General features: G+C 38.0%; 1 protein-coding gene across 7 annotated transcripts in view; it reads right to left on the bottom strand.

Moving 5' to 3' along the window:
- The window catches only part of LMO7 (LIM domain 7), a 96,641-nt gene extending 88,975 nt beyond the window's left edge, over positions 1-7,666 (bottom strand). For 3 of the 7 annotated variants that reach the window (XM_082279123.1, XM_082279124.1, XM_082279126.1), the window contains exons 1-2: positions 7,605-7,665; positions 4,392-4,461 (exon numbers count right to left, since the gene is read on the bottom strand). The gene's annotated coding sequence lies outside the window, so the exon portion shown is untranslated. Of the gene's footprint in view, positions 1-4,391; positions 4,462-7,604 lie in introns of all 7 variants that reach the window. The other 4 variants (XM_082279120.1, XM_082279121.1, XM_082279127.1 and 1 more) reach the window with 2 other exon arrangements.
- Between the last annotated feature and the right edge of the window lie 9,205 nt (positions 7,667-16,871).

Below are 16,871 nucleotides of genomic sequence, written 5' to 3'. Positions count from 1 at the left end.
CTTATTCCTCCTGAGCAACAAGCAATGTATTATTCTGACAGATATGTTCAGCTGGCATAAACTGTACATAACTCGTTCATCTTCCCACTGTCTCACGGGGTCTTGTGATTTTCATCCCAGTTTGTTCTATGTTCAGCCAACTGAGTTCAAAACAGGAGGTTTTTGGGGAACAATGGTGCTGCAGCCAGAGATGCACCTCTGAAACTGCTCAGCAAAGCCTTGTTGGAAAATATGTTGTCAAACCACAAAGTCCTCCCCCTCATGTGATTATATTCAAACCATCCTCACATGCTAGGATTCAAGCTGAAAACTCTGTATTTTTTGAGAAAAAAAGTTTTCCTTTGGGTTTGCTTTTGTTAAATACTCATTTTCTTTTCACCACCCCAACTGCCCAAGAACTCTAATCAAAATCATTTGGCAGTATCTGAGCCCAGCAAAATTTAACCATTTGAGTAATTTTCTTTAAACACCATCTCTGTTTCACACAAGTATGGACTGGAAAAAGTGGATTTTAAGTAAGAAAGTGCAATCTGTACTTTTTCTACTGTTCATAATGAAATCTCAGCTTCCACAATCCTCTGACCTTTCTGTTACCCTTCCCATATCCCCCAGAAATGCCCAAGGGCTTCAGGAACAGCTACTCTGTACTGGTTTGCTTGCCTCTCTGCTGTACTGGGTAAAAATATGTACACAGCTCTTTATACAAACTGTATTTTAGACAGTTTGAACTATAATTAGAAGTTGAATTCTAATTTTCCAGAAACTATTTTCGTGCAAAGGTTCTAAATGGCATTTTAAAAAAGTAGTCAAAATTAAAGCAAAAAACCCAACAGCTAACCCCCCAGTTAACTCCCTTCAGGAAACCTATGGGAACATCTCTGTCTCCAAAATCTACCATGTGCTGTTAAAAATCAATCGGCTGCACGTGGCAACTTTCTGCAACTAGCTGGCACACCTCACTGTCCAGGAAACCACCGTAAGAGCTGCATGGACATTTCTTCAGTCACCTGTCCTGACCACAGCTTCCTTGCAACCACTCTGCTACTTGCCTTACCCCCAGCAGTTCCATTTTCCAAACTGGAACAAAAATAAACAGGCAAATGGAGCTAAGACAACGGCTGCATCTCACCCACATGACTCAGGAGAGAACCGGAGCAGTGAGGCTGGAGCAAAGAGTTGCCAGATGGATAGCAAGTTATGGCTAGATCCAACTCTTCTTCCCAAAGAGTTCTTAAAAACTCTCCCACACAAGCTGCAGCCCAGATTTCCCATGCCATACCAAACTAGGGAGAAGTTTAATCAGGTTTTTGTTTTTTTTTTTTTTAACTTTTCTGGTACCAATTAAGCATTTTTCTTTAACTGAATGCCGAGTCTCATTTCAGTATTTAATCCTTGAAACACATGTATTTATTTTTCCATTCCATCGTGACTAGACCTGAATCACTGCAATCCACAACAAAAAAGTCACTAGGCAGCAGTATAATCAAACTAAAGGTAAAAGCTAAGCCTTAATCTGAGTTGTGTAAAATGTTCCTGCCAATATAAAGTCCCTATTAGATCTCAGGATAAGTAAGGTGTCATAAAAGTAAACAAGACATAAATCAATAATGCATGGACTTCATTAAAAGCAACACCTCACCCTAACTCAATACAAAAAAAATCTAGCACACAATATTCCATATAGAACAGAATGTTTCATTATTCCTATAGGCCTTCACTTACTATTTTACTTAAACAATTTGTTTTCAAAACAACCATGAACTCAAAGAAGCCAGATAAAACCCTTCTGGAGATTCAACCGAAGGCATCTATTCAACACTGTGTTTCTGTACTGCTGAAAAAACCTGTCAAATAGTTGAAGTGAACACAATGCTTAAACAGCATACTTATATGGAAATAAAATATATTAACTCCCTAGGGAACAAAACCAAAACTCAAGAAATTCCTGGAGGGGAAGAAAAACAAAGGGGAGGGAAAGGGGGGGGAAGAGAAACAAGATGTCTTTCAAAGTGTTTGTTTCCTTCTGATAATCAGACTGCCACGAAACTCTCAAAACCATTGGGGGGGGGGGGGTGTTTCCTTTGAATCAGAAGACTCAGGAGAGAAATGGATGCTAATTGCACAATGAATGCATAAAATGTTTTGGAAATGGACTACAGGAATGAGTCTAGAGGAGCATGAAGAAGCTGTAGAAAGAACATGATCAGATCTCGTTATGTTTTAGAAAAAACTCTGCCATCTCTCGATATTAAAATTTCTATCTGTTTTTAAAAAAATAAAGAGAGAGAAAAAAAGAGAGAAAAAATGAGACACATAAATTCCCCCCTTCCAACAGTGATTTCTAGATCTCATAAAGGCTTGCTGGGGAGCAATTAGTGTGAGACTCGAAGGCATTGAAGACAGAAGAAGTGGGAGCCACAGAAGTGTATATATAATATTTATCAAGCCACAGAAAATACTAGAAGCAAATTTGTGGGAGAAACAACCTACTAACAATGAAAATATATCCAGAACATGTCAAGCAAGCCTACCACCTAATTCCCTAGTAAGCTTTTTCTATCTCTAAATCCTTTCTTTCAACCACAGCATCCTGAGCCTGCCAGGTATCTATGTCTGCTTTCTTATAAACACAAATCCCCAAAATTTTTAATCTGAGTTTTATATGCTGGGATGAAACCTAGGCCCTTCCAAGCTGGTATAACTGAGAAGGTTCCTCTCAAGTCTGGGAAAACCAGTCTTCCACTATTGTCACTATAAGGACCATCTTCTGAACCTCTCCCAATAATGGCCTTCATAATTGTAGTCTGAAGTGTTTGTGTAAAACTTTTTCCACAGGTTAACACAAAACAGCTCTGTCAATTACTATCTTTAAGTTGTATTTTAACAACAATAACACTGGGTGATCCCAATCTACAAGAATCATTCACCTTTCCACCTCTTCCCTTTACTTTTGAAGACTTGTAGGAACTAGAAACAACTTGAAGAAACAATAATACACTACAAGTGAGATACAAACTACACACCAAATGAATACTCTGCATTTTCACATCTAGACATAAAAAATGCATATAAAAACAAGAGTGCTTGCAGTTATGATTCAAGACAACACTTAAATCACCACAAAAATGAAACCTAGCTTATGGTTTTCTGTTTTGAATCTAAGGGCTACTTCAGATGCCACGTCAAATAACTGTGCTGTCCTCCCCAGAATTATTTTGGTTTCATTTGAATTCTTTTTTTTGTATGCCTCACAGGAAAAGAATGTGCAGCAGTCTTATTCACAAGCCTAAATACCTGAGCTTGTCTGGGACAAAAGCAAGTAATACTTCCTACGTTCATTTGATGTGGAAATGCACGTTCTCAGCTTGTGCAACAACTTAGGGCAATTTAACCTAATCTTATGACCTCCAGCCAAGTTAACTACACTTATACACTAATGAGCTACACAGTCGACCAGCAAAAGCCAATGTTTTGTTCACTCATCCCATTAAAACATATAAATAAAAGTATCTAGAGAAGTTTTGCATTCTGCTACTAAGAAACCAGGTAATTTTCCCTAATGTTGAGCCTGCATGTTTATCACAAGGTGGGATCTTCCATTTATCACAGGAATCATGCTTCACCTTGGATCTTGTAATATGAGACCAATAGTTTTTGTGACAGGACTAAGTAGCCTTGACACCCTAAGTGACATGAATAGCCAACAAGGTTGTCCAAGTGAAAAAAATGATGAAGAAGGAATTCTTTGAATTCATTTACCCACAAAAGGATTTCTGATGCTAAATGACTACAAAACTTATCCTAGTCTTTGGGCAGCAAATTTTCCAAACAGCATACAGAAATCTTTTACATTTCCTGTGAAAATTATTACATACATCTCCCACCTCTACCCCCAGCAATGTGATTTACAGCCAAAACATTGGCAAATCCCTCAGCTGAAACCTGAAGAGAGATCTTTGCATCACTGGAGTTATTTTAATGCAACTAAAGCTTTGCTGTGGGTGGAGTGAAACAGGTTCTAAAAATACTTTAGCTATACAGAACATTTGCTATTCTGCCCATTCCCTAAGAAAGGGATATTGGAAGTGGCTTCTGAATGTAAGATAAGATGGTGGCCTTTAAATAGAAACAAGCAATGCTACAGAGGTTTGTGCACAGGAGTCAGTCAGTGCTTGATACATCTGGGGATGATGCAGCTTCAGGCAGTGACAGGATGACTAAAGTTACAGATCCAAATGACAGATTAAGTGTCCTTTGTGGTCTAAGGCAACATAGAAATGGTATGGTTTTTGAACAAAAAATAAAAATGGAGCTAAAATTTTGAAAACTCCTTAAAAAAAAAAGATCACTTGGTTCATACCCCAGATATTAGATTCCATGCCATTACTTACCAAGCCAGCTATTGGAGTTGGCAGACGATTGATCTTCTTAACAATGCCAGGTTTGATCTTGTTAATCAAACTGAAAAAAAAGTCATATGATTTTCTGTTACATAATTTACTGTACTTAAGCATAAGCATCAATGCTTATTAAGAAATACTTTGCATATGGTCCTAGCTTAAAATGATTTGAAAAATTTGAGCTGAACCTATTAACACTGCCAAGAAGTGACAAGCAAGAACAGATTGTAGAAGCAAAAATGAGACAAGTCACACACAAAGATTTCTGGGAACAGCAAAGTGAGAAAAAAAAGAAAATGCCTGAGGATGTGTGGGCAGAAAAGGATCAGTGTTTCTACTACATGGGTAGTGATGTTAATTGGACTCAAATTTCCTATTTAAAGATTTTCTTCACATAAAGGTTCTGAGCAGATGTCAAAAATGTACCAGAATATTGATTTTCAGAGTTCAGTGTGAAAGCACTAATATTCCTGTAAGAGTGAGAAATATACTCAGTTTTCATAATGCTACCAAGCCCAGAATGCTGTGGGCAGCAATCTTTTTTGGCACATATAATTTAGATGCACAAGTCATTTTCCATTTTAGTCAGAAGAAACTGTACCTGATATCACTCTTCACATAAAATTCATAATTAAGCTAAGACAGGACAGACTAACACATCACTACTGAATACACAAGCCCAAATGCACTCCTTATCCTGCAGTGAGGATGAGGCACAGGATTCCTTGGAAGTTTATACCCAGGCTTTCAATCATGGAGGTAGGGAAATATTGCGGTTCACCAAATTACACCCTATACCACAAGGTCAGCAGAGAACAGGGACCTCAGGACACCCTGCAGACTTCATCTGCCTTCATATATAGCTCTGAGGATTTTTGTACTTGCTCTCTCTTCTTGTTGCTGCTTGTCTGGGCAGACCCTTCACCCCACAAAAAGCATCAGCACAGCTTTGTGATCTACCCACATCAGTTCAGAGACAAGACCTGGAGTTTAAAACTCTGTGTAAGGAAAAAGCATCTTTTGCTCAAGCAGAAAATGTATCTGGGAAATAAACACAAAGAACAGTTTACCCCTATACACTGGAATGAAGGATACATTTCTAAGTAATGGCAGGAAAAAAAAAAAAAAAAAGAGCTGCAGATCCTGAGATTTTTCAATTAAACTAAGTTATTTAGCAAAAAAGACACATCTGATTACTTTTCCTACCCAAAAAAAGTTACCTGTTGAGGTGGAATTAAAAAAAAGTTTGCATTCCTCCCCTTTTTTTATTTCTAAATCTTCCAAATGCATAATTTTTATTTGATTTATTTTACTGAAGAACATGAAGTAGCATCTGACCAGAAAGAAATTCACTGAAGTTTTTCTCTAGTGTATGCACATAAGAATTGGCAAAATGTAAAAGGCTTTATTTTGTCAACTACTGATCACTCAGCCAACGTGTGCACTTGGTCTTTGAGTAGGACAAACAAACTGACTGGATGCTATAGGAATATGTGGTGCAAGTAGAGGTCTTATCTGCTGTAGTTTAAGTCAGATACACAATCTCCAGAGATAATATATCCACCTAAATTAGCCATGCCACAGGTGAACCAAGGAAATGGGCAACACAATTTCTAGCTTGTCTCAACTATTTGAGATCTTGCACTGTGTTGTCTTTGGTGAAAATTGGACATCTGAAAATTTTTGCCATCTGCTCTTTCCTGTTTCCACAGAATTTCTATGAAAAATCACTCCTCCTTGGACTTCAAGTATGTCAAATTTAAAATTACAGCACAGGGGAACAGCTATTTTGGTACACCATAATGAGGCATGTTTTGCTTTCAAGAAAGTTGCATGCCTCCTAAGGCAAGCCGCTCAGCTGAAGAAATTATAGGATGTTTTTCTTGGATTATTATTATTAATTACAGATAAATTTAACTGATTTGCACTTGGCAGATGGAGCCTCACATTCTCTTGCCAAATAAGAGTCAACAATGAAGATATCAGAGGATTAGGATGTGTCAGTTAATGGCCAATTCCTAAACACATTATTTAAGAGCTATATCGGAATACAATATACACATCCCACTAAACACATACCTGAAGAAATACCTTCTTATTAAAAGTATAAATCATTTTTATTACCACATTCACACTCATTAACATTTAATTACACAAGTAATGAACATGCAGCATCCAGCTCTACAATATTACTGAAAATTAATTCATGCCCCCTATTACAGATAACTTCAGAAGAAACTAGCAAGATAAGACTCGAGGCGCAAAGGGTCCAAAGAAAAATAAAGGCAAGGACAGAAAACATGGTATTCTTCACAGAAGGAAAAAATTATATATAGGAAAAGAAGCTCAGAGAGCTGACCTTTCATAAATATTTTCTGAAAGTTAGCTTGGCTGAACTGATTTTAGAGTGGATCTGAGATTTGTAGTATTTTTTTTTTAGCATCCCAGATAGTTCTCTAATGAGATTTCTCTTGCACTGGTGTTCTAAAGACATTTTCAACTCCTGTTCCTTAAAATACGAAGGGATTAGCACCACTTCCAGTCCTGGAAACCTGTTCCAGTAATTACAAAGTTAATTACAGATATGTGGATGAGACCTGATGAGTGGACATTTTACACCTCTGACTCAGTCTAGCACCGAAACCAGGCAAGTCCGATCATTGCCAAGCCTACAATATATAAGCACAAGGAAGCTTCTTACAGAAAGTGCTCCAAAACAAGCTGAGTGTAAAGGTCTGTGGTAGGAACAGGTAGTTGCTGAATTTATAGAACCAACACTCAAGGGCTGGGGATGGAGCACAGAAATCCAAACCCACAAAACAACAGTGGGTATAGGGGTAAGAGTGGTTTGATCCCAGTCATGGCCACACCACCTTGCACGATCTAAAGAGAAAGCCCTGGGATATCCTGGGCATTATACTCAAACCCAATATAATCAATCAACAACAGCACAATTCTCTCAGTATCACACAAAGAAGTGTAGGGGACAACACACAGAATACATGGATCTGGAAAGAGAATGTCCAAAAGCTGCTTTTACTTCCCATGAAAAACAACAAATATTAAAAAAAAAAAAAAAAAAAAAAAAAAAAATTTACTACAAAATACTTTTGGTACTGAAAAAAAAAAATTCAGGGGCCAGGAAGGACAGAAGCCAGGTGATGTTAACCTGAAGGGTTTTTATATAGGTAAGTCAATACTCACTCGCACAACAGGACTCCATTTTCTAGAGCTGCTCGAAAATCTTCAGTTCCAAAGCTTTGCCCAGTAACTGCCTATAAGAATAAGAGTTGAGAGTTAATTGGACACACACACACAGAATCAGGACTAGCAAGAGAATCTTGGTAGCAGTTAAAAAAAACCCAATCCAACAAACCCTGATTTAACACTTAGTTCTTACTATTATTTCCTTACATTAATTTCAAAATAAGCAAGTATTTAAAAAGCAGTTCTTTATGCCTCAAAAGAAGTCAGATCAAACATCTTAAAATAGTTTCCTCTAGTGTAAGTCAATCTTTAGCTAAATTCTGTGGGAATACTTATTATTTTCTAAAGCAATACGAGTCATACTGAAAAGCATAAAATAAATTTCAAACAGAAATGCAAAAGCGAGAGAAAGTCTTTTATCTCCTACTTCATGTTACAGCATGTATACCCATGATATCTAGCACAAAGTACTTTAATAGTGGGTTTTCTCCATGCCACTTGCACCTAAGGCAGTGTGACTAAAGAACCACTCCAAGTCTGCATTACCACGTGCACATCAATTCCCACTACTTGGCAAGCGGCAGGACTATACTAATGGGATTCCTTTGTATATTCAGGGTGAAAGAGCAGTGAACAAGAACAAGGTCTTATAAAAGACTTAAGATACCCAAAACCAAAAGAATTGCCTACAAGTTTTCAGCAAAGTAGTTTTCAAAAAAGACCCCAAGACCCAAAAAGCCAAAGCATTTGCCCAAGCCTATACTCACTTGGAGCCGCTACTAGATCCCGCCTCTGCCTACATTCCCTGAAGGGACCAAATTTGGCAGATGTCTTCTAAACACCCAGACTGATAACCCACATGCAAGTCAAAAAAGGACATATTCTTCTACCATTAGTCCAAAAGAGAGGTTTTATGCCAGTTGGGAACAGAAATCAAATACTAGGAATGGTATTTATTTGAGCTTAGAGGTCACCATGTTCAGCCACCAGCTAATTATGAACAACCCTTTGGGGATCCTGACCGTCCTCAATCCTGTGCAGGGCTTCAGGCACACAATTAAAATGTGGAACCTGCATGCATCCAGAGCAAAGCTACTGGTTACCACAGTAATTAAGGAAATTAGTACCCGAAAAAATGAGCTGTGCTTGGTAAAAAGAGCAAAGGAGAGGATGGAGCTCTTTTAGGATCTGTTACTATCACCCTATTATTTTTTTCTAAATTCCAAATCTTCACACAATCTTCACACTAACACCAGAAATCTTACTATTTAAGTAATTAGCTTTAACATAGGTTTTCTTTTCATTTAAATGTTCTAAGTTCAATCTTCCTATTGAGAAAAAAATTAGACACTACAGAAATCTTCTTTTGTGTTTAAGGTTTTCTTCTAAAACGTTAACAAATAGTGACAGAAAATTAATGACAGCACACCAACTCAAGATACGAAAAAATTTGAAATTCAGGGAAAGAAAGGATGATAGTGATTCCCCTAGGAGAACTGCACTTTATACAATATTCATATAATAGTCTGTTCCAACAGAAAAGTAGAAGTTGTATCTTAACATTATAATTGCCAATAATCACTTAAAAACACAGAATCTGAAAACTGCCCTTATCTCAAATATGGTATGGGATTTTGCTTCCAAACTTGTATATTTAGTGATAATAATTTTGAGGAACATAAAAGCACTGAAACTTCAAAAATAAATATCTGTGTTCCCTAGGTAATAGGGAATATGAGAAACAGGAATACCTAGTTAAAAACTATGCCCTTCATTCTGCAAGTCAGAAATTTGACATTTGCATGCCATACATTAGAACTGTACTGTAATAAGGGCTGTAGGACTGGGGTCTAGCTTTATGGCTATTCTTCAAACTCCAATCAATTCTTAAGAATCCCAAAGTCGTTCTTATTTTGGAATTGTCACTGACATCTACAGGACTACACAGTCAATATGTTTGGGTTTATAGGGAATTTATTGGCAAGTCATGCATGCAACAGATGATGAGATGTTTCCTTCAACAAGAGCTGGGCCCATCCCAATGCTGCAATGTCTTCTATATCCACAAACAATCTTCACAGTGAAATTCCTCTTTTTATTAAAAAAAAAAAAACAAAAAAAAAACAAAACAAAAAAAAAAAAAAAAAAAAAAAAAAAAAAAAAAAAAACAAACAAGAAAGGAGGGAAAAAAAAAAAAAGAGTCCTGGAATTGCAGTATGTAGCTAAGGCCCACACCACTCAAAAATTATTCCCAGGAAGACAAGGAGCATGTGTCACTAAAGAACTGAAGACAAGTTAAACTTCAGAGTAGCCCCTCCGGAACACAAGAATGTCATGCTGCAGTGCATAATCCTGTTTCCTTGAACATCAAGAGTCCAATTTGAGTAGAAGGCTGTAAATGCCTCTATTAGACTTGCAAACCTCTTTAAATTACATTAGAAGACATTACACTGGAAGCATTTTGACTAAGTTATTTGTTCAGCTGCTGCAGCAATCAACACTGATTTGCTATACAGGATGGAGCTGTCAGACCAATCTTGTGACCCACTGATTTTGAAAACTGTCTGGTGTGTTGATATTAAAATAAAAGCATTGGTTCTGCCAAGTTAGGTTTCATGAATATTGACTTTCAAAGGATAACTAATAATTAAGTAATTAGAAGGTATTCTCAAAGAACAATTTACACTGGTACTTGAAACCAAAACATTTTCCAAGTTGCACAACAACTTGAATTTGTTGATGTCACAAAAGTAAGTGCTCCAATTAAAAATCTGCTTTTGTACAGAGACTGAGGACTTTTCTCATCATGGACTTTCATCTGGCTTATACCCCGTGCAGAGCTTCAATCTCAACTGTAACTATGATAGCCTACCCAGTAACTGGATATCATTAAAAAAATGCAAAGACAGACTGGCTCAGAGTTCCCTGGCTTTCAAGAACCTAAGTAAGACAAAGTGAATCCCACCTTAAGATGCTACATCTTCAAACTATGTCTACGATTTCTGAGTCACCGTTTATTCATTAAAACTGCTTATACTGGGTGTGGTACTCTTATGTAATAAGCATAATTGATTTTGGACAAATTTTCAACCACTTAGCCATGTGAGCCACCAAATAATAAAGAAAATATCTTGCAAGAGTGATTTCTATCCATCTTTGAACATCTCTTTCCAAATTACGTCTCTTTTCTCTCCTCCATTCAGCTGAATATATTCTACTTTTATCACTGCTTTTTTGATAGAATGAGAGCAATGACATAATTAAAGGCTATATCATAAAATCATATTTAATTGCTGCTATAAAACAGTTTAATTTTGTTTTTGAAAGACAGCATCTCCTGATACTTTGGTAATTTGCAACTGCCAGGTCCAACCAATTTTCGTCAAACAGTATGCAAATCAAGTCTTTATTTGAATTTAGGCATTTTAAAAATGCTTACCCACAGAGGGCTAGTTTATTTTCAGGTTTGCTGTGATTCCTGTAGGAGGAGACAAATCAAGAAGAAATAAGCGAAGATCAACCATTCTGAGCATGGCATGACATCAAAATAATCACGGACTGAGCAAAAAGCAGATAGCACAGAATATGCTGATTATATGCCTCAGTACCAAAATGATCATTGAGTACATTTCTTCTGCTTGCTGTACTGCTGGCTGATCATAAGGTAGGGCTTCTTTGCCTTAAAATCTATCCAAAGTTGAAAAATTTTTTCAGTGTTAATTTAAAAAAATGCTGAGGGAGTTCAGGTCAAGTTGTTTTCATGGTTTGCACAGGTTTGAATGACTTTAGTAAAAAGGCAGTGCTACCACAGGCCAGTCAGTGTTTACCACCACATGAAACTCCAAGTGAAGGGACTGGTAGGTTTCTCAATTTAACTTGGCTGTAATGGAAACAGCCAAGCTAGACTGCCCATCCAATGAAAGAATCATACCACATACCCAGGCATGCTGGCTGACCAGTTCTCCATCACAAAAGTGTTAGCTGCCCAGGGACAAGGAGGCAGTGCTGTATCACACCCAGCCTGTAATCACAGCAATGCCTTGGTACAGGTACTTGCCATCCAGCCTGCTCTCTCCACCTCATTCAGAGCTCCTCTGCCACCCTGCCTTTAGACTGCACCATCTAAAACCATGCAAGGTCCCTGTGCATCAATTTGAGAGAAATGCTGCTTGCATCAGCTTGAACCACACAGCTCTCTGGTACAGGGATGTAGGCTAGGGATGGAAGGAAGATTCAAGATACTGAAGCACACATGGTAGCAACTACCTGAAGGTAGGCTTGTGCCAGGATCGCATGAGGCTAGCAATTAATCAGATCAACACTCATTTATCAATTTCAGATGTCCAGCACAGCTGCCGCAAGAAAAGCCAAATTTTGCATGCTGAAGAGAGGACTGCCTGTCTTCTGCAGGGAACTGGGACAGTGATGCAAAGGTGATGCCATGGTGCCATCCACACTACAGATTTTTGGCTATGCCTGCCAGTTTCTGTCACAATACCTGCATGAGTGGATCGCCTCACGTATACATGAATGTCTGAATTCCTACCCTTCCAATGGCCTTCCTTCTCCCTACCCATTACCAAAAATCTGGATCAGACTACATGGCAAATGGCTCAGTCTTAAATAATCCCAGCATGGTATTCCTCCATTTACAGTACCCCTTTGGCTGTAACTACCTTCATCCAATGTATTGCTCCAGAATGCGACTGCAAGATGCACAAGGAGATACACAGGCTACACCCCAGCCAACAAGCAAGCATGCAGGCAACTCCCAGTGTGCTGGCATCTGTACAGTGTGGCCAGGCCTGGAAGTAGATTCACAACACCTTTTCAAATAGTATTTTTAGTCCTCTGCATTTTATATACAAAACATGCTATACCTCAGCTTGACGGATTTTTTTATGTCCATCACAAAAGAAGAGCAACATCAAAAAAAGTAAAAAAAGGCAGTAAGGATTTTTCTCTCTTCTGCGCTTAGATGCACTACCCAAAGTCCTACCTCCCCTTTTTATGGCTATTTGCAGTTCCATTTAAACACCATGAAGTACACAAGCTTGTCTTTGAATGGCATGTGCAGTAGCTATCAGAAAATGCTGTCATTATGTTTTGAAGTAAATGGCTTACGCTGTTTGTCATTTACAGACTTCCCATCCAGTCTTCTCCTCCCAAATTTTTAAATCTCCTTCCTTTTCCTTAAAAAAACCCCCAAGAAACTCCTTTAACATTGTCGCAGTTTTCTCCTGTAGTAATTTGCTTTATCCAAATCCCTTCCAAAGGGCAGGTGGTAGGAGCCATATTTAGAGGGTTTCTGTACACAGTCTTGAGCACAAGCTCAAAATCAGCCATTTGGGTAGAAAACTTTTGACATTGCAGTGAACAGCCCAACCTAGATGTCTCAAGGTCAAGCAGTAGAAAAGAGCAGCTCATTTTTGAGGGAAATGTGCAGAAAGAGCGGGCACTCATAGCTTCCATCCATGGGAAAATACTACTCACATTTCATTTCTGGTAGCAGCAGGGATGCCAGGTCCAAAGCGGGCCAGGTCATTGTGGGAAAAATGCTGCTATCTTCCCTTCCAATCAACAGTTTAATTCACAGTCCAACAAACTCCTGAGGGGTCAGTCAACAAGTACTGAAGAAGCTGGTACCCACAGAGGCTTTCCCAGTCAGCTCTCCAGTAATGAAATTATGACATTGCCCAACCTAACAACTGAGCAAGACCAGGATTTCTACAAAAAAAAGCTCTTAATTTCAAATCCCCACACCTCATGGCTAAAATCCATGACAGACATGATTCCACTGAGGAAAAGAACTGGGGTGACTGGATTAAGAGAAATATCTACAAATAAATGTGTTGTATAATCTAACTGCAGAGCAAAAGTAAGAAGGTGAAGAATATTTTTGCCATTGATCATTTATGCCGGACCATGTGAACACTTATCTCCACAACAGTAACATTTTTCAGTTGTAGTAATTCACTCTCTATTGCTCAATGCAAGGCTGTACTGCCCTGTTTAACCCCATACCCCAAATCACTAGGCATCATTACATTTCAGAGAATGTAGAATTTTTTCAGTCTTCAGCCCAAACTGCCTTTGATAGCAAACCAGAACAGATATTTATAAAAGGAAATGGTTGATTATTGAAAAAAAAAAAAAAAGTCTTAACTGTTATTTTCTATCATCAACATAATGATGGGGTCTTATTGTGGTATGCCTTCTGGACAAACATACCAAGACTCCTGAAATAACATACAACTACATTCTTACAAAAGATAAAGAAAAGCAATGAATAAGGAGCAAGCAAGAAGGGAAAAGATTACTGGTGTAGTAGGTGTGAAAAGCACAGATCTCTGCTCATCAGATGCTTGTACTCTGCTCTTTTCAGCTTTTCTGTCAAACCACATGTAGAAATACAATCTGAAGGAGGAGAGCAAAGTTTTCCTTCCAATAGGTCAGGGAACGCCTGACTTGGTGAAACAATGCTGAAGAGAGAGTCGGGATAAACATTTGGGATCAATCAACTCAGTCAAGCTTTTTCCCCCACAAAGATCATCCCACAAAGGAAAACAAGATGAATAAGCCTACTGTTGTTTATCCTGATGACTGTACTGACAGGTGTCAAACTAGGAAAACAAAAATACATTGTGTGATAAAAAAGTGTTACTGTATGTGCAGATATGGGCAGCATCAACAAGATGGAGGTAAGTGTTCCAGAAACACAAAGCTTGCAAATGCACAGTGAAATCTGAATGACTAGACGTCTCCAAAAAAAAAGAAATCATTGACATTTTATTTTTAAGTACATACATCAGATTTCTTGGGAAACTATTAATTCTGTAAACACCATTTAAATGCACACAAGCTCTAAAGCTGCCCCCTGAAGTGATGCATGCCGATTTCAACTTTAACCACACATTCACTTTCTCTTATGTATTTACAATTAATTTCAGTTAAATAAAAGTGGATATTTATTCACCTTCCCAAGACAACAGAATACTAGCATTAGTATTTTAAAATTTTCCAGTTGAGCTCCATGCTAGTTTAGTGGTTTGTGGTAAAAGAATGGTGGAATTGGGCCCCTTATTAAATTGGGTCTCTTATTAAACAGAGAAAAGGATAAAGTAGTCATGAAGAAACAAACATCCAAACATTCTGTTGACCCCTGAAATAAGCAAAAAGCAAGCACTGAATTCCATAAGTATGTAAAAACCTGTTTTATTGAAAGGTGTCTTTTTCAACTAATTCACCGTAAAACAGTGGTGTACTAGACTGCAGCGCTTCTTTTTGACAGAAAAAATAGTTAAACATACCCAGGGAACAAGAATTATGCAGGAATGGTTTCCAGAAAAATCATCAACTGAGATAACAGAAGAAATTATACAGAGAAATTCCAGTTTCACTGCCTAGATATCTTTTAATGACCGTGTTTCATAATATATGTGCTCTCATGCTACCCGGATTTTGAACTTGCCCATTGTAAAAGTCAGTCACTCCATACACCATTTATTATTCTTTCTCTGAAACACCTACACGTTCAGCACCATGCCAGTTGTTACCTGACCTCAAGTTGTTAATACCTTTCCAAGTTGGGGCATAAGCAATCAAGAGACAAATCCATTCATATTGCAGCTGGATAAATGAATACATGCATGGCTACATCCTGTGTAGCGTCCGCCTGGGGCATAAAAAAGCTTGTCCCGGACAGAATATCAGTATGTTCTCAATACCTCCCTCCAGATGTTGAAATAGAACTACTAGAAGAATATCAGCAACAATGCATCTTAGAAAAGAGGACTTGGGAGAAGACTTAAGACACAGAAGGCTTTGTATGGCTGGCTGAGCAGTCCAGTCACAGGAGAAAGCTGTGATCTTCCTGCTGTCCTGAAATTGCACCAGAGCCTCGATTCCCACTCTCTTCCTCATGCCCATGCGAAGGGTCTGCATTAATAAAGTGTCCTGCAACCATCCAGGCTATTTGTTCTTCAATATAGTACTAAACATGTACTAAAAAACCCAACCCCATCTCCATGTAACTCCCTCACACACATCCCACCACCTCTCCCCCACCCCAAAAATAAGCATATCAACTGAAACAGTTCATAGAGAATGGCTGGAGCCACAGCATACTGGAGGTAAGAAAAGGACAACTTTTAGACTTTTGTGCAGATTCTTGAGAGGCTCAGCATACCCAAAGATCCAGTGGTGCAGCGCCCTGGCAGCCAGGCAGTACGTGGCTAATGGGATAGGCAGTCTCTTGCCCTCACGAAGAACTTCAGACAGCAATAATAAAAATCTCTACCCCAAAAAACTCTGTGCAGAATTTGTCTGTATAATTTCTTTTGCTGAAGAAAAAGGAGGAAAAAAAAAAAAAAGCCTATGACAAGTGCAGCAGTTTGCTTTCAGGGGAACAAGAGAAAAAATAAAATTGTTTTTAAAAGCTTCAAGGCAAATAGAGGCATTACTTGCAATATTAACAGATAAAATGTTATGATAATAGAAATCATATTTGTCTAGGGCAAACATAAAAAAAGGACTAAAACAAATACCAGCTTAGACTTTTTTTGCTGTAGATATAATAAAATAACATTCGTCTAAAATTTTAATCTTTTATTTTATATTTAGTATTTGAAATAATGTCTCCATTTCAGTGTAATTGAATCTCTAAATATTTTGATATTGCTCATTTTGAACAAAAGATAAATGCAAACTATAAAAACCCCTTGAATGTTTATATTTCCTAAATTCAGTTTTATACTATTATAATTCCAGGTTGAAGTCTATGCTGCAAATTTCAATACAGGCTCTCAATCCATTGGCATCTATTTTTACAGTAAGGACCTTAAAGAAAACAATATCTTCGCTTATGCTGATTAAGAAAAACTCTGGTGCAATTTGCAAGCAGGTCCCTGTTGGGATTATTTACATAAGTGGCAGAGAGATACAGAGGACCAGATGAAATGGCCAAGAGCAGAGCTTCTGCCCTAGATTACAGTTGTCTATTACAAATTGACTGCCTTGATCCTGGTTATATTCAATACTTTGATTTTTCATATATTTTAAATACTTCTCCACGCCTCTCCAGAGAGCACCACTGGTGCCATGAGCAAACCAGGGAGCTAACCACAAGGTCTTGAAATGACATTCAGCAGGAGGAGGAAAAAAGGCATTAGATAAAAGAAAAGGCACACAAAGGGGAAATGCTTTAGATACAACTGTTTTCGCATGATTAGCAAGGTTATTCATGCATGAAAGTAGTTTCTTGTT

Source organism: Coloeus monedula, assembly GCF_965178545.1.
Source record: "Coloeus monedula genome assembly, chromosome: 3".
Lineage (NCBI taxonomy): Eukaryota > Metazoa > Chordata > Aves > Passeriformes > Corvidae > Coloeus > Coloeus monedula.
This window is presented reverse-complemented; position numbering and strand designations above follow the sequence as displayed.